The sequence below is a fragment of the Mustela lutreola genome, chromosome 7, assembly GCF_030435805.1.
Source record: "Mustela lutreola isolate mMusLut2 chromosome 7, mMusLut2.pri, whole genome shotgun sequence".
NCBI lineage: Eukaryota > Metazoa > Chordata > Mammalia > Carnivora > Mustelidae > Mustela > Mustela lutreola.
In genome coordinates this window covers 35,632,707-35,659,963 of record NC_081296.1, presented here as the reverse complement: position 1 = coordinate 35,659,963, position 27,257 = coordinate 35,632,707, and the positions used below count along the sequence as shown (strand labels likewise).

The 27,257-nt window shown below is 37.4% G+C and overlaps 1 protein-coding gene across 5 annotated transcripts in view; it reads left to right on the top strand.

Annotated features, from left to right (window-relative positions):
• The window catches only part of PEAK1 (pseudopodium enriched atypical kinase 1), a 319,580-nt gene that overhangs the window by 85,207 nt on the left and 207,116 nt on the right, over positions 1–27,257 (top strand). The window contains exon 3 of one of the 5 annotated variants that reach the window (XM_059180299.1): positions 9,088–9,146. The exons of the other annotated variants lie outside the window; for them this stretch is intronic. The gene's annotated coding sequence lies outside the window, so the exon portion shown is untranslated. The remainder of the gene's footprint in view (positions 1–9,087; positions 9,147–27,257) is intronic. 5 annotated transcript variants of the gene reach the window in all.

Below are 27,257 nucleotides of genomic sequence, written 5' to 3'. Positions count from 1 at the left end.
AAAGCTGCCTTGGTTCCTGATAGCGGTCCCTATAAAGGGAGGTTTTTTTATGAGAGAATATAAGGGTGAGCCCTCACTGCCAAATAACTCAGTCTGTTTAGCTCAGCAAGCTGTGAATATTAGATTCTTTGTGCCTAGCATGTTTCTTGTAATACAAATGTGAGTGAGACAGAATCTGCACCTAAAGCTCTTTGATTGTGGGACAAAAGTGTACAGTACTTTGTGGTTATCTTTTAGGGGTGATCTCTTTGCTTCTTCTGTGAGAAGTTGATTCTGGTTATAGCAGCCCTCCTTGGGTCACTGTTATTCTTTCTACCTTTCTTTCTAAAATTAAGACTTATGGGGTGCCTGAGTGGCTCAGTTGCTTAAGCGTCCAACATTTGATTTTGTCTTGGGTCATGAGGTTGACCCCCCCGCCCAGTCAGGCACTGTGCTGGATATGGAGCCTTCTAAAGATTCTGTTTCTCTCTCTCCCTCTGCTTCTCCCCACTGAGCACATGCTCTGTCTCTCTCTCTCTCATTCTTAGGAAAAAAAAAAGATAAAAATAACGTAAAATAAAACCAAGACTTATAGGTACCTGGTCTATAAATGGTGACCGTTCAGGGTCCCACCAGTCCATCATCCTACCTGCCTTGGTAAAAGATTCCCTAGGGAGCAATGTTGTTAGTGTGGTGTTTGCATTCTACAGTGTAATGATTGGGAGGCATGTTATAAGTCCCTTTGAATTGGTAAAGTGGAAATCAGAAAATACTACCTAGAAGTATGAATTAATTAAATGTAGTAAGAGCCAGTGTGATGTATAATGGCAAGAATACAGATAATAGTGTTAGGCAAAATAGCAGACAAAACACATTTCCCAATCTTTACTCAATTCCAGTTGAAAAGACCAGTAGCTAAATAAATAGGTGGGAAGAAACTTGGATATGTCTTAGAAACTAGAGCTTGAGGCTGCTCATATGCCAAAACACTCAGGATAATTTTTGGTAGGCAGTTCTCCAAGGTAAGAGAACTCCTAACCTGGGAGGGACAGGGACATCTGGCCGGTTCAATCAGTAGAGCATGCAATTCTTGATCTCTATACCCATGTTGTAGAGATTACTTAAAAAAATAATAATAAAAATAAAATATACCCAATAAGTTAAAAAATATATTAACTTGGAGGGGCAACATCTTGATGAGTGGTCTCACAAATCACAATATTTAAATTTCTCTCTTGCCTCTTAGACCAGAAGTATTTGTACTTAGTACAAATAGTGTTCAGAGACCCAGAGTTTGCGGCTAGTACCCCCCTGGAAGGTGCCTATCCACTCTCCCCAGATCGCTTAATCTCCCAATTAGTAATCTAGTGAGGTTTGTGTTCCAAAAAAAGATCCAGTCATTAAAAGCCGTGAAAGCTGAATAGCAGTTACAAGAAGAGAGCAATCTGATGGGATTGTAAGGGATGGAAAATATAGTTACCAAATTAAAATCTGCTAGGAGGGCGCCTGGGTGGCTCAGTGGGTTAAGCCTCTGCCTTCGGCTTAGGTCATGATCTCAGGGTCCTGGGATCGAGTCCCACATCGGGCTCTCTGCTTGGCAGGGAGCCTGCTTCCTCCTCTCTCTCTCTGCCTGCCTCTCTGCCTACTTATGATCTCGCTCTGTCAAATAAATAAATAAAATCTTTTTAAAAAAATCTGCAATGGATGCAGTGAATAGAAAATTAGACAGTGAGAAAGACAAACTTGTGAAATATTTTCCAAAGTATAAAGGCAAAAGTTGGGGAAATAAAAATTATTGGAAAATAAGACAAATGGAGGAAAAGTCAGAAGATAAAATGTACAAATAATAGGAATTTCAGAAAGAGAGCATATGCATTTTCAGATAAATAATAGAAAACATTACTGACTCAAAATTAATGAGAAATATTAAAGTATATTCTTCTGGACTTTTCAAATTTGGAGGCATTTCTGCTAACAACATTATGAAAGAAACTGAATTGATGGTGGCACAGAGAGGCAACCTCTAAATTCTCCCATGAAAGAGGTGACTGTCTGGGCTCTAAGTAGAAGAGATGCTGAGTAAATCCCACTAAATATCCTCTGTTTCTGAGGAATAAAAACAAGCAGGAAGAGCAGGTAGAAGGCCAGCAAGATGGGAGTTGTTCTTCTAGGACTAAAGGTAGTCAGGACCCAAAAGACTGCATGGTGGGGCATAATCATTAGAAAAAGAAAGTAAATTGTTATTCATAGGTGATACTTTGATCGACCTAAAAATGGAAGAAAATTATTGCTTGAAAACCTATTTGAACCAAGTAAATATATTGAGATCAAATTTTTTGGGTATTCTAGTTAGCAGCTACATTGGGGGGAAAAAAACCACCCTAGAGTTTATAAATCCAAGTGAATATTTACCTCTTCAAATAAATCTATTTGAGAATAGATGCCAATATGGAAGATGATACTTAGAAACAGCCACTGTCATTAACTAATAGAATTTATGTTTTCCTCAAGCTTTTCTATTAGGAAAAAAACTTAGTAAGAGTCAAACACATTTTTTTAAAAGATTTTATTTATTTATTTGACAGAGATCACAAGTAAGCAGAGGCAGGCAGAGAAAGAGGAAGGAAATCAGGCTCCCTGCCGAGCAGAGAGCCTGATGCAGGGCTTGGTCCCAGGACCCTGGGATCATGACCTGAGCCAAAGGCAGACTCTTAACTGAGAGACCCAGTCTTACTTTTTAGGCTCAGGAAACATAATCAGCTCTTGTGTTTTGATAAAAAGACCCAAATACTCTTTATTGGTGAGGAGAAATATGGTCTTATATCACTAGGTGTAGAATAAATTGATAGAACCATTCTTTAGGACAGTATAGAAGGGGGAAAAAAGGATTTGTGATCTATGTACCTTCTGACCCAACAATCTTACTTAAAATAATCATACTAAAGAAACTATCAGAGCTGTGCAGAAAAATATATATTCTAGGGTATTTGGTGTGTAGAGAAGGATATTTATTATACTAGAAATTCAGAAACAACCTAAATATTTAAAATAGAAAATTGATTGAATTTATTATAGTATATATCTATAATGGAATACTGTTCAAAAATTAGGAATGCTTTAACAGATAGTAGTAAATCATAAAAGCTGAATATTCACTTTAGGCACACTCTAGTCCTAGTTACTTTCGTAGTTTTTCAGTCATTCACTCACAAATACTTAGTGACAACCCAGGCATTGTTCTAGAACCTAGAGATAGAGCACTGCATGGGGAAAACATAAAATTAAAATGACCATTTATTTGCCTACACAGAATTTATAGTCTGGTCAGGAAAGGCAGAACAACAAATAATTTTTCAATTAGTGATAAGTGCTTTAGAGAAGAGTATGACAGGATAAGGTAGATAGGGCATACCAAGGGAAGAGAAGGGGGAAGTTTGCAATTTTATATGAAGTGGGTCAGAGAAGTCTGAAAAACGAAATTTGGGAAAAAAAAAAAAAAAAAAGCTAAGAAGAAGCAATGTTTATATCTGGTGGAAAGTATTCGTGGTGGAGGTAATTGTAAGTCAGAAGACTTGAGGTAGAGATGTGTGTGTGTTCCAGCACAGCCATGAAGGTTAGTGCAGTTGATGCAGATAAATCAATGGAGAAAGTGTGTGGGAAATAAGGTAAGGAGGAGACAAAGGTTGGTGGTGAAAATGGAGGGCCATTACTGTGGTCAAATGGGCCATTTGCTTTGAGATTGGAAGCCACTGTTGGGTTTTGATAAAGGAATGAAATATGACTGGCATTTAAAAGAATTGTTTTGCTGTTTTGTGTAGAATAGAGTGGAGAGGATCAGGAATGGAGCACGGAGATCAGAGGCTATTATAATAACCCTCTCAAGACATGATGGTAGCTTGGACCAGTGATGAGAAGTGGTTTGATTCCTAATTTATAGCACATAGCCACAAACTCTTATTTGAAGAAATAATTGAATATATGTATCAACATGTAAATAGTTATCTCTGGTGGGATTGCTGATGATTTGTATTTTCTTTGTATGCCTTTGGGTTTTCCAAATTTTCTGTAACTATTACTTTTAAAATAAGAAAAAAATATAAAACTGACTTCTGCTTAAAAACTGTGTTTTCCCCTCTGATTTCAAAGTATTGTATGCATTTAAGGTTTGAAGAATTATGTTTCTTTCCTTTTAGTGTTAGGCATTCCCTCTGTCTAGTAAATCAGATGGAGAGTAGGCCCAACCTTTAAATTAGAACTAAGATGTTAATTTACTAGTGAAACTGATTGAGGAAGGAAATTCACCTTTTTCAAGGTAGAGAGGATTGTATTCAACATTTGCCCTATCATTCTGGTGAGATAAACTTTAGAAACCTGTTTTATTACATCATTGTTAAAGTTAATGCCCAAGATTACATTTTTACTTCTGTGTTCTGCTCTTCTTACTTCATTACTGATGCAGGATAGCTCAGTGACAAAAAACTGTGCAGTGTAGATCAGTAGAATGGCTATGCCTCAGTCATCTTTACTATTGAATGTGAGTTGTATTGCTGATTTCCTGAAAATCATTTGTACAAATGATTAGAATGTGGTACTATGAATTTTCTTTCCTGACTTAACTTTCTGGTTTTCTTGATTATACCAATTCAGTCTAACCGCAGTGAGAGTTGTAGTGTTCCAGAGTGTGCCGGCTGGCAGAGAGGGGAAAAAAGAAATTCAGATTAGAGTTTGGATTTGGCTATAGATAATCTGGGTGATTGAATTTTTAAATGATAAGTCAACAAAATTCTCATTATCTGGAAGCATAACTTGAGTTTTGTATTAGTTGAAAATAATAGCCCTTGCATTGGCAGTGTTTAGTCTTCTAAATGGAAAATGGAAATTTGGGCTTTTTGCTTTGAGAGTACCTTCCCAAGTAATATTAGCAGCACATTGGCTAAGGTAAAATTTTGTTTTGATTTATATTTTGGTTTGAAATCATGCTTTACTGGTAAATTGCAAATCCATAGGCACACTCGTTTTGAGGTACTACCAGTTTCAGAAACAGCAGAATTACATTGTGGCTCTACTTTAGTCAATTAATAAAAATAAATGTGATTTCTTTCTTCTTTTATAGGAAAAGAGAAAAATTTTCTCTTCCATGTTACATTCTGAGAAAGTTTACCACATGAGAGTAGTTTTTGTAGTCTAAAAAATTGTCTATACCTTCTGTATCTTTCTATACCTACTGAGCAACTTGTGTGGTAAATACCTGTTGTTATGTATGACTTGGTTTTTTGTTTATTTGTTTGTTTGCCCAATTGGAATGTAGATATTTAGTTTTGGGGTTTTTTAAAAGATTTTATTTATTTATTTGACAGAGATCACTAGTAGGCAGAGAGGCAGGCAAAGAGAGAGGGAACCAGGCTCCCTGCTGAGCAGGGAGCCTGACTCAGGGCTCGATCCCAGTACCCTGAGATCATGACCTGAGCCAAAGGCAGAGGTTTAACCCAATGAGCCACCCAGGCACCCCTATTTAGTTGTTTTCTGATGATCTAAAGCCAGTGTTGCTTCCTGAATACTTAGGTGGAAATAATTCTGTTGCTTCAAAAACAACTGTCTTGCCTATAATGTTTATGCTTTCAGAACTTCTTAATTACTTCTGTATGAATTGTATATGTCACTGGAAAGAAAAGAACCTGCTATTCAGACCCAGGTTGAGTTCCAGCTCTGCCACTGAGTAGTTAGTTGAATGAATAGCTGTCAAAGCCTCAATTTGCTCATCAATAAGACTACCTATATTATTGACTTGCTCTGTTATGCCTCTAGTATTATACCTACTGTATGGTAGGCAGCCAGTAAGTATTACTTTATTTATTTCGTACTTTTCAAAAATTTTAAAAAGATGTATTTATTTATTTGAAAGAGAGAGTGCCCACAGGGGGACACACACACTTACACACATACACACAAGGCAGGGGAGGGGCCGGCAGAGAGGGAGAGACTCTCAAGCAGACTCACTGGCCAAGGCTCAAAGCTATGACCTTGAGATATGACCTGAGCCAAATTCAAGAAACAAATGCTTAACTGAGTAAGCCACCCAAGTGCCCCTATTTTATATTTTAAATTTAACTTGTGTCCTGAACAGAACCCTTGGTGATTTTGTTACAGTATAATTTTATACAGAGCACTCTTGAAGGCAGTAGGAAAAGAATATCAGTTACTAAATTCAGTCTACAGGATGTTAGATCTTTAACGCAGGTCTCATCTTTTTTATTCTTTTTAAAGATGTGTATTGTACAGTGTTACAGTATATTGAAAATATACTGTATATTTGCAAGATCCCTGTGCTAGAAGCTTTGTATATATTGTCTCTCATCCCCATAACTGTAGATATACTTTTTTTGTTGTTGAAAAAAAAAAGATGATGATATCTGGGGGATGATATCTGGAAGGCTTTTAAAAAATATGTATGTAATAATGGGTGTGTTGTTTTGGATTAAAATCCATATGTGGTATATTGTAAAATGACCTTCTGCCATATTCTTGAAGAATGAAGTTTCTGTTATCAGACTGGAGTCATCTCCACTGGTATTAAAGAGTAGTGGTCTTCAGGAAGCTGTGAGAGTGTTGAACTAGTGCTGTTAACTGTGGTATTAATCATCGGTGATGTCAGTGTGGACGGTTATTGCTGGAGGGTTTTTTCTTTTTCTCCTATCCCTCCCCCTCCCCTCCCCCCCACTAACGCCTTTGCATTCCTTCTTCCATTATGTGCTTACCAATTAATTCTTAAATCTTCCAAGTGTGAGTACCTCTCTTAATTTTAGTCTTGGCTTTTATAATGACATTGCAAGTTTTTTTTTTTTTTTTCTTAAAACAGAATCTTTACAATGGTTCTGATTATATCAAAAGGAAAATCTGGCATGTGTTTGGATTTTTTTCTTAAGTTGATATATGTTTTAGTTTATCAGGGTTGACATTAAAGAAACCAATGGTAATCTGTACTTATTATTTCTTTTCTGTTGAATAAATAAATATTTCATTATGGTCTTAGTGTATTTTGTTATTATTGACATAATGTTCCATAATATTTAAAGTTGGTCAATTGTCACATATATTTATATATGTGTTTTAAAAGGGAACTGGTTTCCTAATTATCTGCCTCTTATTTATGAGGAATATGAGTGCTAAAGAAATGCAGACAGGTGTCTAGAGTACATTAAAGCCTAGTTTGAGTTTTTATCTTGATGGCATAGGAATTTACAGTGATTCATTGCATTGTTTATTTATTTAACTGGTTTCATTTTAAACGTATCCTTGCCCCAACAATGATTTACTTTAGAACAGTATTCTGTTGAGTACAGGGATTAGTTTAACTTAACATCCAAATATCTGATTCTGTAATTATTAAAAATCAATATAAACAACACCATTGTGTTGGTAATCATTTGGGGACACTTTTTAGTATGAAAATATTTGGGGGCACCTAAGTGGCTCTGTCAGTTAAGTGTTCAACACTTGATGTCCAACACTTGATCTCAACTCTGATCTTGATCTCAGGGTCATAAGTTCAAGCCTCCCCTTCACCCAGTTGGGCTCCACACTGGGCGGGTGGCCTACTTACAAAAAAAAAATAAATAAATAATAATAATAATAATAATAATAAATCTTTGGGGGCACCTGAATGGCTTAGTCGGTTGGGTGTCTGCTTTCGGCTTGGGTCGTGATCCCAGAGTCCTGGGATTGAGCCCCCCATCGGGCTCCCTGCTCGGCAGGAGGCCTGCTTCTCCCTCTCCCTTTGTCTACTGTTCCCTCTGCTTGGGCTCTCTCTCGCTCTCTCTCTCTCTCTCTCTCTGTCAAATAAATAAATAAATAAAGTCTTTAAAAAAACTTTGGTTATTATTTCTAAAATGATGTTTATTTGTTTTTGATCTTTTCAGAATATAATTTGTCTGATAATACTGTTAATTATTGGGGAAAACAAAGAGCCCCATCAGATGTGTTTGGATTTTCTTCTCATATTCTGAAGATTGGGATTATTTTGCCTGACTGAACATAATTTCTGAGGCTTTTCAAAATATAATACACAGAATACTTTTTTTTCTCTCTGCCTCTACCGCATGAGCTCATTTGTCACTGGTAATTTTTTATTTGTTTTATGCATCCCACATGTCAAGCTGCTTCCTACACAGAATAATATCAAGAATATAAACCTGATTGATTCTGTATTTTGGGATAAATGAGGTACTCTTAGATACAGACTCATCTCAGTCTCACATGGCGTAGGCCTTTCAGTATTGCTAGGATATTGGATGGAGCAGCCAAGAATGACTTTTTTCCTCCTACGTTACCAACCAGGAAGTTTCTGTGGTGAGAGAAATATTCCCTGCATTCAGAGAATGCTGTCATCATATGGAAAGTATAACTGGAAACAAGGAGAGAGGCAGTCTCAAAACACAGTGCTCAAGCCATAGATTTCATGTATGCCAGGAGAAAATGTAGTCTAGTTTCATTTTGATGAGCTAGGTATGACTTTATTTTGAAATGGTTCTGGCATTTCATTTACAACTGGAGATATTTTGTGTCCTTTCTTCTGTTTCTCTTAATTTAAAATTTCTGTGTCTACCCCTCTATGTAAAAGATTGCCAAGACCCAGAATAGTGTGGTTTTGATGAGAGTAGTTGACAGTGTTTGTTATTGATGTTTTAAAGAATCCCTTTATCAAAAATAATTGGCCACTAATGATGGGGTTCATATGTCATTCTCTAAAATCCAAAGATGAATTTGGGTGGAGAAGGAAGGGCAGGGAAGCAAGAAGAGGATATTAAGTGCTCAACAGATGGCTGGAATGGCAGAGCAAGTGGGAGATTTTATCTCTTATAGTCTATGGGCAATATTGAGATCTTATTTCTCTTACAATTTAGAACACCTAATAGACAAATTCAAACTATATGTTAGATTTCTAAACTACAGAAGTTATCTTTAGGCTATGGTTATAGTTTACTTTTTTAAAAATTAAAGTTAGTACCAATTTTGTGTTATATTTGTACTATTATTTTATATTGTAACTATTTTTTTAATCTTCTATTCTTCAAAACAAATTTAACAAAATTTATGTTGATTATATTTCAGGATGAACCAAATTCATATCAAAGGATCTTAGGAGTGAGGGGGAGAGACATAAAAAAGCAGTGAGTAAGACACAGCTGGATTTTCAGATCCTGGTTAGAAAAATCAGCTTTTGACTTAAAGCTGAGAAAATTTTGTTTATTATTGAAGAAAAGTGAATTCAAAGACCTCACAAATATCTTTTTGAAGTCTGTTCCAAAACTGAAAGGTAGCACTTCCTCTTAGGAACTTAATTTGCCTGGAAAATGTAGACATTTTAAGCCGGTTAACTGCTTCTGGCTCCTCAGTGACCTTATCACTGCTCATTAATCTTCTATGTATGAAAGTTCTCAACATCTCAACTCCACCTATTTTTCCATGCTCACACGAAGGCAACGGTTTCTGAATATATTCTAGACTATTTTTTGGCTTTGGTTTTGGTGTTTTTCTTTTTTCTTTCCAGATTTCACTCTACATGGGATTTAAGAACTGAATTCAATTTGACACATCACTCTTCCACACCAAATTGCCTTACAAACACTTGTGGGACAAATATTTCAAGATTTTTCTACATGGGTTATGGGTACAATATTAGAAATTACTTTTAGCCAGTATGAAAAATATACTGTGGATTGATTTAATAATACATTTACTCAGCAAACATTTATTGAGCCCATATTCCATAGCCAGGTATTGGGAATACAGAGATAAGTAAGATGTGATTCCTGCTTCTGAGAAGTAGCTCATTGTTTGCCTCTAAAGTCTTAAACTGGGGTACAAAGAAATAAGAGGCTGAACTAGCTGGTCCAGATAAGGTTATTTAACTCCTGGATTTGAAAAATAATGAACTGTAGAGACAAAGCTCAAATTGTTGGGTGTTATGTTCTATTTGTCTAGAAAAGCTTGAAAAATAAAATTCAAGTAAACAGTAGCGTTGTTTTTCTCCAGAGGGTTTTACAGTGATTATTAAGTTTTAATAAGCATTCCCTCAGGGACTACTATGTGCAAGCCTCATGCTCAACACTAGGGATATGAATTTATGAGATTAAGTATTTCATTCTCTAGGAAGTATTTCATTCTCTCTCTAGGAAGACCGTGAGAGAGAGAGAGAGAGAGCTATATGAGTAATTACAATGTGGCAGGGGTAGACATTTTATTACCAAATTTTGTACCAACTGATACCTCTTGGTTGCAATGACACAAGGGAATATAGAGAAACTAGGGCCAGGAAACCAGAAGTCACGAGACAACTGAGGGAAGCACCAATTCCTGTTTAGGAGAATCTTTCAAAAGCTCTTCTTAATTTTTAGATCATATATCAGAAATTTCAATGATAAATACCAAGAGAAAAATCAAAATATGTCATAAAGCATGAAAATATATTTGTTACAAAGAGGCATTTTGGATATCATAACAAAACCTTGTATCTTGGTGCTGTCTTATAGTTGACCCTCTAAAGAGATTTTCCATTGGGAGCAACCTCCCATTTTGCAAAGAAAGAAAGTAAATAAGGAAAGAGTAAAGGACCCTCTGTAGTGATACCACCAACAATGGCAGTCTGTTTGCTCTATTCTAATTGGATACATCTATAAATTAGGTTGGAAGATCCCTAACATTAGGACTAATAGTCTTGTGGGATAGAACTGTTATTTGAGATGGCTTGATGATACACAGAATTAGGAGACAGCACTTCTATAGGAGATATATACTTCCTGTTTTTATTTCGTTTCTTGGCTAGTTGAAGAGGTTGGTATTACGCTTTCATATTCCTTAAACATCTTTTAAAAAGATGAAACACTTAAAGAATCTTTTGTGTCTGTGCTTTAGTTCTGTTTATGAGTTGCCATGCTCTTTTCAGTTGGTATCATGATCTACTCCTAGAATCCTGTGCATCCAACAAAGGCTTCCTTTTTGGCTGTTACACCCAGTTTGGGTTCCTTTTACTTTCTGTTATTTATAAACTTTCAAAATTGGTTATTAACTTTTTGGTAATTTCAGAGATAATAGTTTTAATTACTAAGTATACACTTATTTTTCCTATTTGAGATTTTCTTTGTTACACTACTTTTGAAATTAAAGGTGTTTGTAGAGTACTCAAGAGATTCAAAGCCTTGAATTTTGTACCTGGTACTTGGGTATGCTTTTTTGTTTTTAATTATATTTAAGGCATGTTATTGCTCACTTCCATGTGCTAGAATTTCACCTATTATAGACCAAGAATTGTTTCTCACCGTTTCTGTAAGAGTAGTTTAAAAGGTGAGTCTAATTTATTTTGAATGATATTTGTCATTAGATCAGAGTGGCTATTAAATTTCAAAGCATTATCATAGTGATTATGATTATTGCTACAGCTGGAGGCAGTGTTCTGTGGAACCTATTAGGGTATTAGTCTTCTTGGTTCTAGTGCAAGGTTTGGCAAGCTTTACTTTTGAATTAAAGTTTATAGTTGTTTTTTTTTTTTTAAGATTTTGTTTATTTATCAGAGCGGGGGGGGGGGGGGAGAGCGAGCACAGGCAGACAGAATGACAGGCAGAGGCAGAGGGAGAAGCAGGCTCGCCGCCGAGCAAGGAGCCTGATGTGGCTGGGACTCGATCCCAGCACGCTGGGATCATGACCTGAGCCGAAGGCAGCTGCTTAACCAACTGAGCCACCCAGGCGTCCCTAAAGTTTATAGTTTTGCCATCATCGGAGAGTTTATAGAATATCAACTGCATTGTTGGGAAGTACCACCTGAGACTGATTGGTAGTAGCTGCCTAGAGAACCTGTTGACAATTAGGAGGCTTATTAGAGACATTTGTGAAGGAGTGTTGCAATCTAATAGTGTCTGACATGATCATAAATTGGGAAAGGATAGAGTAAGATTTGTGTTACCTATGCCATGTGTTTGCCAAATCCATAAAGGGGCCTTAGAATGAGTATTTAGTCCCATATGTAAGTTAATATGAGAGTCATCCTCATCATATCCCTTGTCAGAAAAGCATCCCATCTTTTTCAGATACCTCCAGTGGGGAGCCGACTGCCTGCCTGAGATCCCATTCAGTTGTAGGACAGCTGTTAGAAATTTCCCCCTGTAGTGTCCTCTTCAGTTACTACTATGTATTGAAAGTTCATGAAAACCTAGTATCAAGTGTTTCTGACAAGGGTAGATTATGAGGTTTTTTGTTTGTTTGTTTGTTCGTTTGTTGATATCATTTATCATTTACCAACTGTCTTTTTGCCCATTTAAAAAACTTTTAATTTCAAAATAGTTAAATACTCACAGGAAATTGCCAAAATAGTACACAGTGTTGCTGTGTACCTTTCTCCCAGTTTTCCCCAATGGTAACATCTTACGGAACTGTACCATAATAGCAAAACCAGGAACTTGGTATTGGTACAATCCACCAACCTTAATTAGGTCTCAGCAGTTTTACTTGCTTTTGTGTGTGTGTGTGTGTGTGTGTGTGCACACGCACGTGCATGTGTTTGTGTGTGTAGTTCTTTGTAATTTTATCATTTATATAGATTTGGCTGTCACCATACTCAAGATGCGAAACTATTCCATACCTGCAAAGAGCTCCTCTGTACCACCATTTTATAGTCACTCCCAATCCTCTCCCCTGTTGCTAATTCTTGGTAACCACTAAGCTGCTATCCATCTCTGAAATTTTGTTTTTTTGAGAACTTTATATAAATGGAATAATATAGTGTAGCCTTGAAGGCTAGAGTTCTTTTCACTAAGGATAATTCCTTTGTAATCTATCCAAGTTGATTACATGTATCAATAGTTATTCTGTTTTTTAAAATAATTACTGATATCCTTTCTAGGGGCCACCATAAATATTTGTGTAACTATCTGAACAACATTTAAAATATTATTAAAGTGGTTAATTTACATTTACAGAGCTCTTAAATTTGAATTCACCTGTTACCCAGTATATAAGAAATCTCATCTTTGACTATTTGTTGCTTGAATTGTTAGGGTTAATAAGGAGTCAATAGTATTAGGAGAGCCCTTTCTTCTGTCTGTTTCTAACCAGCTCTGGGGTCTCATACTACTCATTCAACCCCTTTGTGTTAGTTCTTTTGTGACCAAGGGCTGTCCACCTGAAAGGATGATTATGTGGATGAAATGAGACATAAAAGACAAAATAAAAATTTTTCTATACCGCGTCAAGCCAAAATTAATTTGCAAGGTAAGTTGTTAACATGTGGTTGTGTCTGGTGTAATGAGACTGACAATTGGGTTTTTTTTTTTTTTTTTAAGATTATTTATTTATTTATTTGACAGAGAGAGAGAGATGACAAGCAGGCAGAGAGGCAGGCAGAGAGAGAGGAGGAAGCAGGCTCCCCGCTGAGCAGAGAGCCTGATGCGGGGCTCGATCCCAGGACCCTGGGATCATGACCTGAGCCGAAGGCAGTGGCTTAACCCACTGAGCCACCCAGGTGCCCCAGGTTTTTTTTTTTTTAAACTTGTTTTTATTTTCCAACTTTCCTATAATGCATATAGATTTGATCCTTGTTTTTCTACTTATAAAAATATGTACTCATTAAAAATTAAACCATAATAAAAATATATACACTAGAAAGTGAAAGCCTGCAGAAATCCCTCACCTGAAGTTATTATTATGAACCGTTTGTTGTATGTTTTGTTTTTCTGTTCATGGAAGAAGTTTTTGTTATTAGTACTAAAATAAAACCAGGGATTTGCTGTGCACATCATTTTACATCTCTTGTACTAAGGTTTCTTGAATATTTTTTCCTGTCTGTACGGGTAACCTTATTAGCTATGTGGTTATTTCGGTGTGTACATGTACTATTCATTCATTTACTAAGTTATTTCTCATTGAATGCCTGCTGTGTTCAAGGCACCATGCTGGGGAAACTGTGATGAATAATACACGAAGCTTACATTTTAGAAGAAAGATAGCTATTAATAATGATTAATTTCTTAATTGATTATTTGACTACAAATGTGATATTGACTAGGAGAAGGAGTATCAAGAGGTATGCAAGTGCCTGTTTGGGCACTAGGCCTAGTCTGGGAACCAAGGAGGAGCTCCCAGACAAAGTGACTTCCGAGCTGAACTCTGCGGTTATGTGTGAATTAGGAAACGACGGGTGATAGAGTAGTGTATCAATGAATATATATTCATCTAGATATTTCAGTATGTGGCTGGAAGGCCATATAGTGAAATGGCGACCATCTTTTTTCTTTTTTCTTTTTTTTTGTGGTGGCATTTAAAAAAAAATTCTGTATTCTGTACAGAATATTCTGTATTCTGATTTGCGTACAGTGAACATGTATTTATCATATAGCTAAAACAAAAAGAAAAACCAGAAGTGTTGAATGACCATATTATATACCTGGAACTAATATAACACTGTATGTTAACTAACTGGGATTAAAAGCTTTAAACAACAATTGGTACATTAAAAAAAAAGAAAAAACAAATGTGTTTGATGTATGAATACAGATGCTCATAGAGGAAAGCAAAACTGATAAAAGATCTCTCAGTGTATCAGTACTGTGGTGGCATTATAGGTAGCTACTGTATTTCTAACAGGTTTTTTTTTAGTTTTTAATTTTTTATAAACATATATTTTTATCCCCGGGTACAGGTCTGTGAATCGCTGGGTTTTTACACTTCACAGCACTCACCATAGCACATACCCTCCCCAATGTCCATAACCCTACCCCCCTCTCCCAACCCCCCTCCCCCTAGCACCCTCAGTTTGTTTTGTGAGATTAAGAGTCACTTATGGTTTGTCTTCCTCCCAATCCCATCTTGTTTCATTTATTCTTCTCCTACCCCCTTAACCACCCATGTTGCATCTCCACTTCCTCATATTAGGGAGATCATATGATAGTTGTCTTTCTCTGATAGACTTATTTCGCAAGCATGATACCCTCTAGTTCCATCCATGTTGTCACAAATGGCAAGATTTCATTTCCTTTGATGGCTGCATAGTATTCCATTGTGTATATATACTACATCTTCTTGATCCATTCATCTGTTGATGGACATCTAGGTTCTTCCCATAGTTTGGCTGTTGTGGACGTTGCTGCTATAAACATTTGGATGCACGTGCCCCTTCGGATCACTACGTTTGTATCTTTAGGGTAAATACCCACTAGTGCAATTGCTGGGTCATGAGGTAGTTTTATTTTCAACATTTTGAGGAACCTCCATGCTGTTTTCCAGAGTGGTTGCACCAGCTTGCATTCCCACCAACAGTGTAGGAGGGTACCCTTTTTCTGCATCCTCGCCAGCATCTGTCATTTGCTGACTTGTTAATTTTAGCCATTCTGACTGGTGTGAGGTGATATCTCATTGTGGTTTTGATTTGCATTTCCCTGATGCCGAATGATGTGGAGCACTTTTTCATGTGTCTGTTGGCCATCTGGATGTCTTCTTTGAAGAAATGTTTGTTCATATCCTCTGCCCATTTCTTGATTGGATTATTTGTTCTTTGGGTGTTGAGTTTGCTAAGTTCTTTATAGATTTTGGACACAAGCCCTTTATCTGATATGTCATTTGCAAATATCTTCTCCCATTCTGTCAGTTGTCTTTTGGTTTTGTTAACTGTTTCCTTTGCTGTGCAAAAGCTTTTGATCTTGATGAAATCCCAATAGATCATTTTTGCCCTTGCTTCTCTTGCCTTTGGCGATGTTCCTAGGAAGATGTTGCTGCAGCTGAGGTGGAAGAGGTTGCTGCCTGTGTTCTCCTCAAGGATTTTGATGGATTCCTTTCTCACATTGAGGTCCTTCATCCATTTGGAGTCTATTTTCATGTGTGGTGTACGGAAATGGTCCAATTTTGCATGTGGCTGTCCAATTTTCCCAACACCATTTATTGAAGAGGCTGTCTTTTTTCCATTGGACATTCTTTCCTGCTTTGTCGAAGATTAGTTGACCATAGAGTTGAGGGTCTATGTCTGGGCTCTCTATTCTGTTCCATTGATCTATGTGTCTCTTTTTGTGCCAGTACCATGCTGTCTTGATGATGACAGCTTTGTAATAGAGCTTGAAGTCCGGAATTGTGATGCCACCAACTTTGGCTTTCTTTTTCAATATTCCTTTGGCTATTCAAGGTCTTTTCTGGTTCCATATAGATTTTAGGATTATTTGTTCCAATTCTTTGAAAAAAATGGATGGTATTTTGATAGGAATTGCATTAAATGTGTAGATTGCTTTAGGTAGCATAGACATTTTCACAATATTTATTCTTCCAATCCAGGAGCGTGGAACATTTTTCCATTTCTTTGTGTCTTCCTCAATTTCTTTCATGAGTACTTTATAGTTTTCTGAGTATAGATTCTTGGCTTCTTTGGTCAGTTTTATTCTTAGATATCTTATGGTTTTAGGTGCAATTATAAATGGGATTGACTCCTTAATTTCTCTTTCTTCTGTCTTGTTGTTGGTGTAGAGAAATGCAACTGATTTCTGTGCATTGATTTTATATCCTGACACTTTACTGAATACCTGTACAAGTTCTAGCAGTTTTGGAGTGGAGTCTTTTGGGTTTTCCATATATAGTATCATATCATCTGCGAAGAGTGATAGTTTGACTTCCTTGCCAATTTGGATGCCTTTAATTTCCTTTTATCGTCTGAATGCTGAGGCTAGCACTTCTAGTAATATGTTGAATAGCAGTGGTGATAATGGACATCCCTGCCGTGTTCCTGACCTTAGCAGAAAAGCTTTCAGTTTTTCTCCATTGAGAATGATATTTGCGGTGGGTTTTTCATAGATGGCTTTGATAATATTGAGGTATGTGCCTTCTATCCCTACACTTTGAAGAGTTTTGATCAGAAAGGGATGCTGTACTTTGTCAAATGCTTTTTCAGCATCTATTGAGAGTATCATATGGTTCTTGTTCTTTCTTTTATTGATGTGTTGTATCACATTCACTGATTTCTGGATGTTGAACCAACCTTGCAGCCCTGGAATAAATCCCACTTGGTCATGGTGAATAATCCTTTTAATGTACTGTTGAATCCTATTGGCTAGTGTTTTGGTAAGAATTTTTGCATCTGTGTTCATCAAGGATATTGGTCGGTATTTCTCTTTTTTGATGGGATCCTTGTCTGATTTGGGGATCAAGGTGATGCTGGCCTCATAAAATGAGTTTGGAAGTTTTCCTTCGATTCCTATTTTTTTGGAACAGTTTCAGGAGAATAGGAATTAGTTCTTCTTTAAATGTTTGGTAGAATTTACCAAGGGAAGCCGTCTGGCCCTGGGCTTTTGTTTGTTTGGAGATGTTTGATGACAGTTTCAATTTCCTTACTGGTTATGGGTCTGTTCAGGTTTTCTATTTCTTCCTGGTTCAGTTGTGGTGGCTTATATGTCTCTAGAAATGCATCAGATTGTCAAATTTGTTTGCATAGAGTTGCTCATAATATATTCTTATAATTTTTTGTATTTCTTTGGTGTTAGTTGTGATCTCTCCTCTTTCATTCATGATTTTATTTATTTGGGTCCTTTCTCTTTTCTTTTGATAAGTCTGGCCATTGGTTTATCAATCTTATTAATTCTTTCAAAGAACCAGCTCCTGGTTTCATTGATTTGATCTATTGTTTTTTTGGTTTCTATTTCATTGATTTCTGCTCTGATCTTTATGATTTCTCTTCTCCTGCTGGGAGAAGGGTTTCTTTCTTATTCTTTCTCCAGCTCCTTTAGGTGTAGGGTTAGGTTGTGTACTTGAGACCTTTCTTGTTTCTTGAGAAAGGCTTGTACCGCTATCTTTTTTCCTCTCAGGACTGCCTTTGCTGTGTCCCACAGATTTTGAACAGTTGTGTTATCATTATCATTTGTTTCCATGATTTTTTTCAATTCTTATTTAATTTCCTGGTTGACCCATTCATTCTTTAAAAGGATTCTGTTTAGTCTCCATGTATTTGGGTTCTTTCCAAATTTCCTCTTGTGATTGTGTCCTAGCTTCAGAGCACTGTGGTCTGAAAATATGCAGGGAATGATCCCAATCTTTTGATACTGGTTGAGACCTGATTTAGGACCCAGGATGTGATCTATTTTGGAGAATGTTCCATGTGTACTAGAGAAGAATGTGTATTCTGTTGCTTTGGGATGAAATGTTCTGAATATATCTGTGATGTCCATCAGGTCCAGTGTGTCGTTTAAGGCCTTTATTTCCTTGTTGATCTTTTGCTTGGATTACCTGTCCATTTCAGTGAGGGGAGTGTTAAAGTCTCCTACTATTATTATTGTCGATGTGTTTCTTTGATTTTGTTATTAATTGGTTTATATAGTTGGCTGCTCCCATGTGAGGGGCATAGATATTTAAAATTGTTAGATATTCTTGTTGGACAGACCCTTTAAGTATGATATAGTGTCCTTCTTCATCTCTTATTATAGTCTTTGGCTTAAAATCTAATTGATCTGATATAAGGTTTGCCACCTCTGCTTTCTTCTGATGTTTGTTAGCATGGTAAATTGTTTTCCACCCGCTCACTTTAAATCTGAAGGTGTCTTTGGGTCTAAAATGAGTTTCTTGTAGGCCACGTATAGATGGGTTTTGTTGTTTTATCCATTCTGATACCCTGTGTCTTTTGATTGGGACATTTAGCCCATTAACATTCAGGGTAACTATTGAGAGATATGAATTTAGTGCCATTGTATTGCCTGTAAGGTGACTGTTACTGTATATTGTCTCTGTTCCTTTCTGATCTACTACCTTTAGGCTGTCTCTTTGCTTAGAGGACTCCTTTCAATATTTCCTGTAGAGCTAGTTTGGTGTTTGCAAATTCTTTCAGTTTTTGTTTTTCCTGGAAGCTTTTAATCTCTCCTTCTATTTTCAATGATAGTCTAGCTGGGTATAGTATTCTTGGCTGCATGTTTTTCTTATTTATGCTGAAAATATCATGCCAGCTCTTTCTGGCCTGCCAGGTCTCTGTGGGTAAGTCTGCTGCCAATCTAATATTTTTACCATTGTATGTTACAGACTTCTTTTCCTGGGCTGCTTTCAGGATTTTCTCTTTGTCACTAAGACTTGTAAATTTTAGTATTAGGTGACAGGTGACGGGGTGTGTACCTATTCTTGTTGATTTTGAGGGGGTTCTCTGCACCTCCTGGATTTTGATGCTTGTTCCCTTTGCCATATTAGGGAAATCCTCTCCAATAGTTCTCTCCAATATACCTTCTGCTCCCCTCTCTCTTTCTTCTTCTTCTGGAATCCCAATTATTCTAATGTTGTTTAGTCTTATGGTGTCAGTTATCTCTCGAATTCTCCCCTCATGGTCCAGTAGCTGTTTGTCCCTCTTTTGTTAAACTTCTTTATTCTCTGTCATTTGGTCTTCTATATCACTAATTCTTTCTTCTGCCTCATTTATCCTAGCAGTGAGAGCCTCCATTTTTGATTGCACCTCATGAATAGCTTTTTTGATTTCAACTTGGTTAGATTTTCGTTCTTTTATTTCTCCAGAAAGGGCTTTTATATCTCCCGAGAGGGTTTCTCTAATATCTTCCATGCCTTTTTCGAGCCCGGCTAGAACCTTGAGAATCGTCATTCTGAACTCTAGATATGACATATTATCAATGTCTATATTGATTAGGTCCCTAGCCTTCGGTACTGCCTCTTGTTCTTTTTTTTGTGGTGAATTTTTCCACCTTGTCATTTTGTCCAGATAAGAGTATATGAAGGAGCAAGTAAAAATACTAAAAAGGTGGCATAGACCCCAGGAAGGTATGCTTTAACCAAATCAGAAGAGATTCCCAATAGTGGGGGGAAGATAGGGGATAAAAAGAGGTTCAGAAAAAAAAGAAAAAATTTAAAAAAGATAACGAATAAAGAAAAAATATAAAAAAGAAAAAATATATATATTAGATAAACTAGTTAAAAATGTTAAAAAAGAAAAGAGTAAAATTAAAAAAAAAATTTAGGAGCAGAAGAAAAAAAATAGAAAAAAAATTAAATTAACTGCAAGACTAAAAATCCTGGGGAGAAAGCCATGAGTTCTGTGCTTTGCTTTCTTATCCTCTTGGAATTCCGCTGCTCTCCTTGGTATTGAACCTTCACTCCTTGGTAGGTAAACTTGGTCCTGGCTGGATTTCTTGTTGATCTTCTGGGGGAGGGGCCTTTTGTAGTGATTCTCAAGTGTCTTTGCCCTAGGCGGAATTGTACTGCTCTTACCAGGGCCGGGCTGAGTAATCAGCTTGGGTTTGCTTTCAGGAGCTTTTGTTCCTTGAATGCTTTCCCTAAAGTTCCTGAGGACGGGAATGAAAATGGCGGCCTCCCAGTCTCCGGCTCTGAGGATCCGAGAGCTCGGGGCCCCACTCCTCAGTGCGCCCACAGAGATTAGCGCCCAATTACTCCCGTCTCCCTGGCCTCCGGCCATGCTCCGAGCTCACCGAGCCTGCGACCGGTTCAAGGTATCCCTGAGCTAAGAGCTCACTCCTTGGCTCTGTCTCTGTAGTCGGCTTCCCTGTTCTAATACCAGAAAGCCTTGCGACACTCAGAGACCCCCGATCCTTCTGTGACCCTGCGGGACCTGGGGCCACGCTGACCCGCCATGGGCTTCATCCCGGTTTAGCCTCTGGAGGGATGTCCCTCAGCGGAACAGATTTCTAAAAGTCCTGATTTTGTGCTCCGTCACTCTGTCGCTCCGCCGCTTCCCGGGAGCCAGCCCTCCCCTCCCCCAGGTCTATCTGGATTTGGATTCACTTCTCTGCCAGTCCTACCTTTCAGAAAGTTGATTTTCTGTTTCTAGAATTGCTGTTCTTCTTCTCTTCAATCTCCTGTTGGATTTGTAGGTGTTTGCAATCTTTAGATAAGTTATCTAGCTGATCTCCTGCTACCTGATTTAGTCTCAGCCTGCTACTTCTCTGCCATCTTGACCATAATCTGAATATTAGCCATTCTTAAACTACATTGTACTGACCATTTTTCACCTTGGCATATTTCTTGCTGACACCTTCCTCTAGTCCAGATCTGACATAACTGTCCATATTTCCTGCTCTGTTCTTCCACCACCTTTTCCCAGTTGCCCATATATGCCAATTTTTTCTTGTATTATTCTTATAAACAACAAAAACTTCTTTCTCAGTTCTGGAGGCTGAATATCCAAGATCAGTGTGCCACCATGTTGGGTTTTCTTCCAGACTGTAGACTGCCTACTTCTCTCACTCTGTCTTCACATGGTGCAAAGGGCTCTAACAGTTTTAAGAGAAGTATTAGCTTTACAGAAAAATTGAGAAGATGGTACAGTTACCATACATTCTCCCTGCCACATGCAGAATTTTCCCTTCTCATATCTTACAATAATTTGGTACATTTGTTATAACTAATAAACTAATTATTAACTTCCCATTGTTTATCCAAGTTTCTTTAGCTTTTACTTAATATCATTCCACAATCTCATCCAGGATACCACATGGCATATAGTTTTCATTTCTCTTTATGTTCCTTTTAGCTGTGACACTTTCTTATATTTTCTTTATTTTTTATGTCTTTGACAGTTTTGAAATCTACTGGTGTGTTGTAGAATACCCCTCTTGTGGGCTTTATATGATATTTATCTCATGATTATACTGCAGTTTCGGTTTTGGGGAGAAAGCTGACAGAGGTAAAATGCCAATCTCATTGCATCATATCAAGGGTACCTACTATCAACATGAATTATCACTTTTGATGTTAACTTTGATTACCTGGCTGGAGTAGTTAGAGTTTCCCAGGTTTCTCCTGCCTTGTGGAGTTACTTTACCCACCTCTGTTTCATATACTGCTCTTTAGGAGTAAGTCTCTGTGTAGAGTCCATACTTAAAGGGTCAGAGTTATGCTTTACTTCCTTGAGGGCAGAATATTTACATACGTTATTAGGAAATCTTCTGCACAGGAGGTTTGTCTTTTTTCCTCATTTTATTTATGTATTTAATCATGAGTGTGGCCTCATGGAGATTTATCCTTTGGGTTTTAACCTGATACTATATTTTATTGTTCAAGTTATTCCAGCTTTAGCCATTAGGAGTTCTTTCACTTGCCTCTTTGCCCCTTGGACATACTCCATCAACAAGGTTTTGTGTTTGTGTTTTTTGTAAGTATTTCCTTATTTTCTGGCACTACGGGTTGCTCTAGACCCACTGTGTGTTTCCTGCCACAGACCTACAATCAGCCATTTTCCAAGGAGCCTTGCTTCCTTTTATTAGAGAATAGTATTAGGAACCAAGATCTTTGTGCTATTGTATTTTTCTCTTACTATTTTTTTTTTCCTTAGTGCTGGTTCTCCCTCACCCACTTCCTGCCTTTCCCCTTAAGATTTCTGATAAACCAAATATGAATTCCAACATGGCAAATTTAGATGAACCCATTAAATACCCATTTCTAATCACTTTCTCCCTCCTTTCCTTCTTCCTTAGACCTCTTTCAGCCAGGGTTGACCCTGTGACACATTGCTAGGCAGAGGGATATTTAATACAAATCTCCTGGGAAGGGCTTTCTTTCCAAAACCAAGTGAAATCCTGAAGGGATATATTTTGGGGCCCTTCATCCTCTCAGGAGAATGGAATTGATATATTCAATTCATTTCAATTCAGTGTGAATATGAAAGCAAATGCTAGGGAATGCACAGTAGGGAGAAAGAAGGGACCTTATGCCTTTATGTCACTGCTGACCTGTATGGTTAAACCATAGCTGGTCTGCCCGGCTCTGGACATTTTTTACCTAAAATAAAATAAACTTCTGTATGTTAACTATCGTTACTTGTTTTTTTGGTAATTGCTGTAGCCGAGCACATAGTCAGTTTAGTCGATTTAGATATCAACTTGGTTGGCACAGTTACTGTTAATTTACTTAAGAGATATTTGTTGAGGGTGCCTGGGTGGCTTAGTTGATGAAGGGACTGCCTTTGCTTAGGTCATGATTCTGGAGTCCCAGGATCAAAACCTGCATCAGGCTCCCTTCTCAGCAGGTTTTCTCCCTCTGTCCTTCCCCCATCTCATGCTCTCTCTCTCTCTCTCATTCTGTCTCTCTCTCAAATAGATAAATAAAATCTTTGAAAAAGAAGCAGGAAATATTTGTTGAGGACCTACCGGGTGTAAAGCTTCGTAATACAGAGCAAAAAGAGAGAGGAATTCTTGATATCATCCAGTTCCCATTGGACCCAGGTTTGATAATTGTATGCAGAATAAGATGATTACATGGGTAACTATGATTAGAAACAGAATATTTTCATATTTTGTCATTTGGTTGGTCACAATACCTGTCACTTTAATTTATCTTACTGTATCCTCTGTGTCTACAAATGGTTTGGCAGTTTAGCCGGTTCCAGGATAGAAACCTAAGTATGGTCCTAGTCCCCTCCTTTTCTCTAACTCTTCACATCCATTTGGTTTTCATTTGTAGCCTGTTTTCTTACCTTATAAATTTTTTGGTCCCATCTTCTTTAATTCCTTTGCTTCTCCACTAGTTCTGACCCTTAGACTCTTCTCTCGTATACAACGTTACAGCCCTTCATGCCTCATTCAAAAGGCAGATGAAATCTTGTTTCTCTCTTCAGTAAAATTGTGTGCTGGCTTTGCATTATCTTGAGTATAAAGTTTAAATTTTTTTCTTTTAAAAGCCCTGTAGGCAATGTCCCCATACACAAACCACTCTGCGGAAGACACCCCTGACTTCATTCCAAACACCTAACTAATTCCATCTTTACTTTTCTGTGTTCTTATTTATCTCAGCACATTTCTTCAACCAGAGATTCTTGTTGCTCCCAATGCCTTTTAAACCTTTAAGATAGAGCTGTTTTTCAGAAGACCTTCCCTAATTCTCACATTGTCCCTCTCAGAGATCTCTGTATTCAACCTCTGTTAACACATAAACTGGCTGTTGGGGCGCCTAGGTGGCTCAGTCCGATAAGCAGCTGACTTTGGCTCAGGTTGTGATCTCTGGGTCTTGGGATCGAGCCCTGAGTCAAACTCCCTTCTCAGTGGGGAGTCTTCTTGCCCCTCTTTAGCTTCCTCTGCCCCACCCCCGATTGTGCTCACATGCTCTCTTGCTCGCTCCCTTTCTAATAAATAAATAAAATCTTAAAAAAAAAATAAACTGGCTGTCATATTTTATTCACCTTTAAAATAAAACAGCGAGTTATTTTACCAGCCAAATGGCTTTATTCAGGAATAGCAGAAGAATTGCAATTTGTGACACGCAAGCTATGACAAACCCTAGATAAGTCCGGAGGTCCAAGGAGAGGAATGTTTCATTATAAAGAAAAGGAGGAAGTTGGGAGGGATTGCTTTGAAGGAAAGTCTGTTTGAGGAAAGTGAAAGTTCAGGATGGTAACCATTTCTTGTTGGCCGAGTTGTGGTTGTTTTCTTTTTTGTTGTTTTTTGTTTTTATTTTATTTTATTTTTTATAAACATATAATATATTTTTATCCCCAGGGGTACAGGTCTGTGAATCGCCAGGTTTACACACTTCACAGCACTCACCAAAGCACATACCCTCCCCAATGTCCATAACCCCACCCCCTTTCTCCCAACCCCCCTCCCCCCAGCAACCCTCAGTTTGTTTTGTGAGATTAAGAGTCACTTATGGTTTGTCTTCCTCCCAATCCCATCTTGTTTTCTTTCTGGCTGAGCTTGTTGGTGGGCCAGGAGAAAATATTCCTCCTCCTTGCTGAAGTAGCAAAGTAGACTTCTTCCTCTTCAGAATACAAGGTATGTTTCTTCCTGTTGGGTTATAATTGGTGACAATTAATAGGGTTGGAGAGCTTCCCTTCTGGCCTCTAGACTCACTTTTAAATGAAGTTTCCCTTATTCACTTTCACAATTTGAAATACCTCTTGAATGCATGTACTTTCCATCTCCAGTACCACCCTTTGTTCTAGACTATCATTGTTAGAAACTATTGAAATGGTCTCTCTGCTTCTACTTTGGTAACCTGTAAAATACATGCTTTACCCAGTATCTGGTGATCTTTTCAAACTCCAGATCTGATCATTATGTCACTGTGTTTAAAAATCCTTCTCAGGTTTACTGATGATCTTAGCCTAAAAATTAAATCCTAACATGACCTGTAATGTATGTCATACGGTAGTTCCCGTGTATCACTTTTCTTGTCTCTCTTAGTTTCTTTTAGTTCTTTAAATGTGCTCTGCTTCCTCTTCGCTCAGGGCCTTTGCACATGTTTCTCCTATCTGAAACATTTATTATTTAAATACCTTCAACTCTCAACATTTGCTCAGGATATCCTCACCCAGATCTACAGCAGATTTCTTTGTTGTATGTTTCACTTGCTCTGTCTTTTGCATAAACTTGTAGAGTTGAAGGTGGAGAGCATATAGTTGCATTTAATTTTCAAAAATGATTATGGCTCCTGTCTTTAAAAGTAGCTTTTCTGCATCCACCCCTCTGGAAACCTTCATTCCTTGTATACAAACTGTTCATTTCACTCATTCCATTAGATTCCTGTCCTGTCTGGATTTCATGATAAATTCCTTAAATACAGGTCTTGTCAGCACCCTACATTCTTTCATTCAAAATATTTTTTTACAGCCCAGTGATTTTTTCCTCTTCCAATTTTTTAGTTTTGTTTGTTTTGTTTATCAATTTTTGGTAAGAAAGCCACAGAGAAAGTTAACAATCGTTTGCTTTGTTCCAGAAAGTTTTGAGTACTATAAGCTGCTCTGAAATGGGTACTCTGACCGCACCAGGGGCACAAGGGATTTTCAAAGCACTGAGTCAGGGTCAGCATTCTGTTCCTCACTCCCCTGACCCTCACACCCAAAACCTCACAGTTAGAACATTGTATGATTTCAGGAACTGCTGACAAATGTCTAGATGTCATTCTGACTTTAAACGTACACCACAAAGTCATAGACTCAGGAGACTCAAGAGTGAGAAGAGGCTTTAGAGGTCATTTAGTTTTAGTCCAGCCACCTCTCTGTTTAAGATCATTTGGTTCCTGAGTGTTCCGTACCACCTGTATACAAGAGTTGTCTTTTATACAGTGAATGCAAGTTGTTCTCTCTACAATGTTCATCTATCAGTTTTAATTTTTGGCACTGTTTGTGGAATGACTGTGTATATTTGAAGACAGCTATCATGTCTGTTCTAAGTAGCTTTTCTCCAGGGAAAACAGCTCCTGATGTATCATGACTTCAAGTTCTTTTAACATCTTACGTAAATTTATAAAATTTTGCTTTTTGAGTGTCTTTGATTATTTACCACTCTCTCCCCTTTCTATTAGTGTAAATGATAAAGATGATTGAAAATAAAACAAATTGATAAGCTTAATAGCAACTGCAAAATATGCAAGAACAAATTAGTTGAGAGAACGTGTAAAATACAATTTAGTGTTTATCTTACAGACCAGAAAAAGCTATTTATTCAGACTTTTTTTGGTGGATTAAATAGCAGGTGGAGACAGAGGACATTTGGGTGATAGAAACTGGTATAGGGGATGATTTATCTGATGAATGACCACTTTCTTTGCTTTATTATACCATTACATTTGCATATCATTATCATTTTCAATCTGTGATCAGCTGCTCAATTTCATAAATGCAGTGTATCTAGTTGGCATTTTCCCACTAGGATATGTAGACTGCTGTTTTTCTGGATCTATAAAGGTGTTTTTTTCCCTTGCTGAAAAACACACATTCTACTGTGAATTATAACATGCAGCCTTACATTGTCTTTCCTCCTGTCTGTGCAAAAGTATGGATTTACCACTGGCTGCCTGAACTAGGGGTTAAAAGTAATGATGACAGTTGAACTTCCTATGAACTGCAAAGCCCTGAGATAATTTGTCAGGGATTTCTAAGGTTTTCTTTTAACTTTTCTTTTATCTTACTCTGGGATAAAACCCACATAAATGAGAGAAGACATATTCATCTTTGATAATGATACAGAAACTTGTACCTTTCTGTTCTTTTGCCACTCCAGTGCTGAACTATTAATATCATATGAAAATTATAAAATGACTTTATAATTATTTCCAAATAAAATTGAAAAGAAGCATTGTCTATTACCTGATATTTGTGGTTTTACCTGTACTCCTGAACTCCAGCATTTCAAATGTAATTGATATCTTTCCAAATGACAGCTTTTTCTAGTGTGGGGAGGTTCGTTTTGATTTTTTTTTTAAGATTTTATTGTTAGGGGATGCCTGGGTGGCTCAGTCGGTTTACCAGCTGCCTTTGGCTCAGGTCATGATCCAGTGTCCTAGGATGGAGCCCTGCTTTGCTCTCCCTGCTTTGCAGGAAG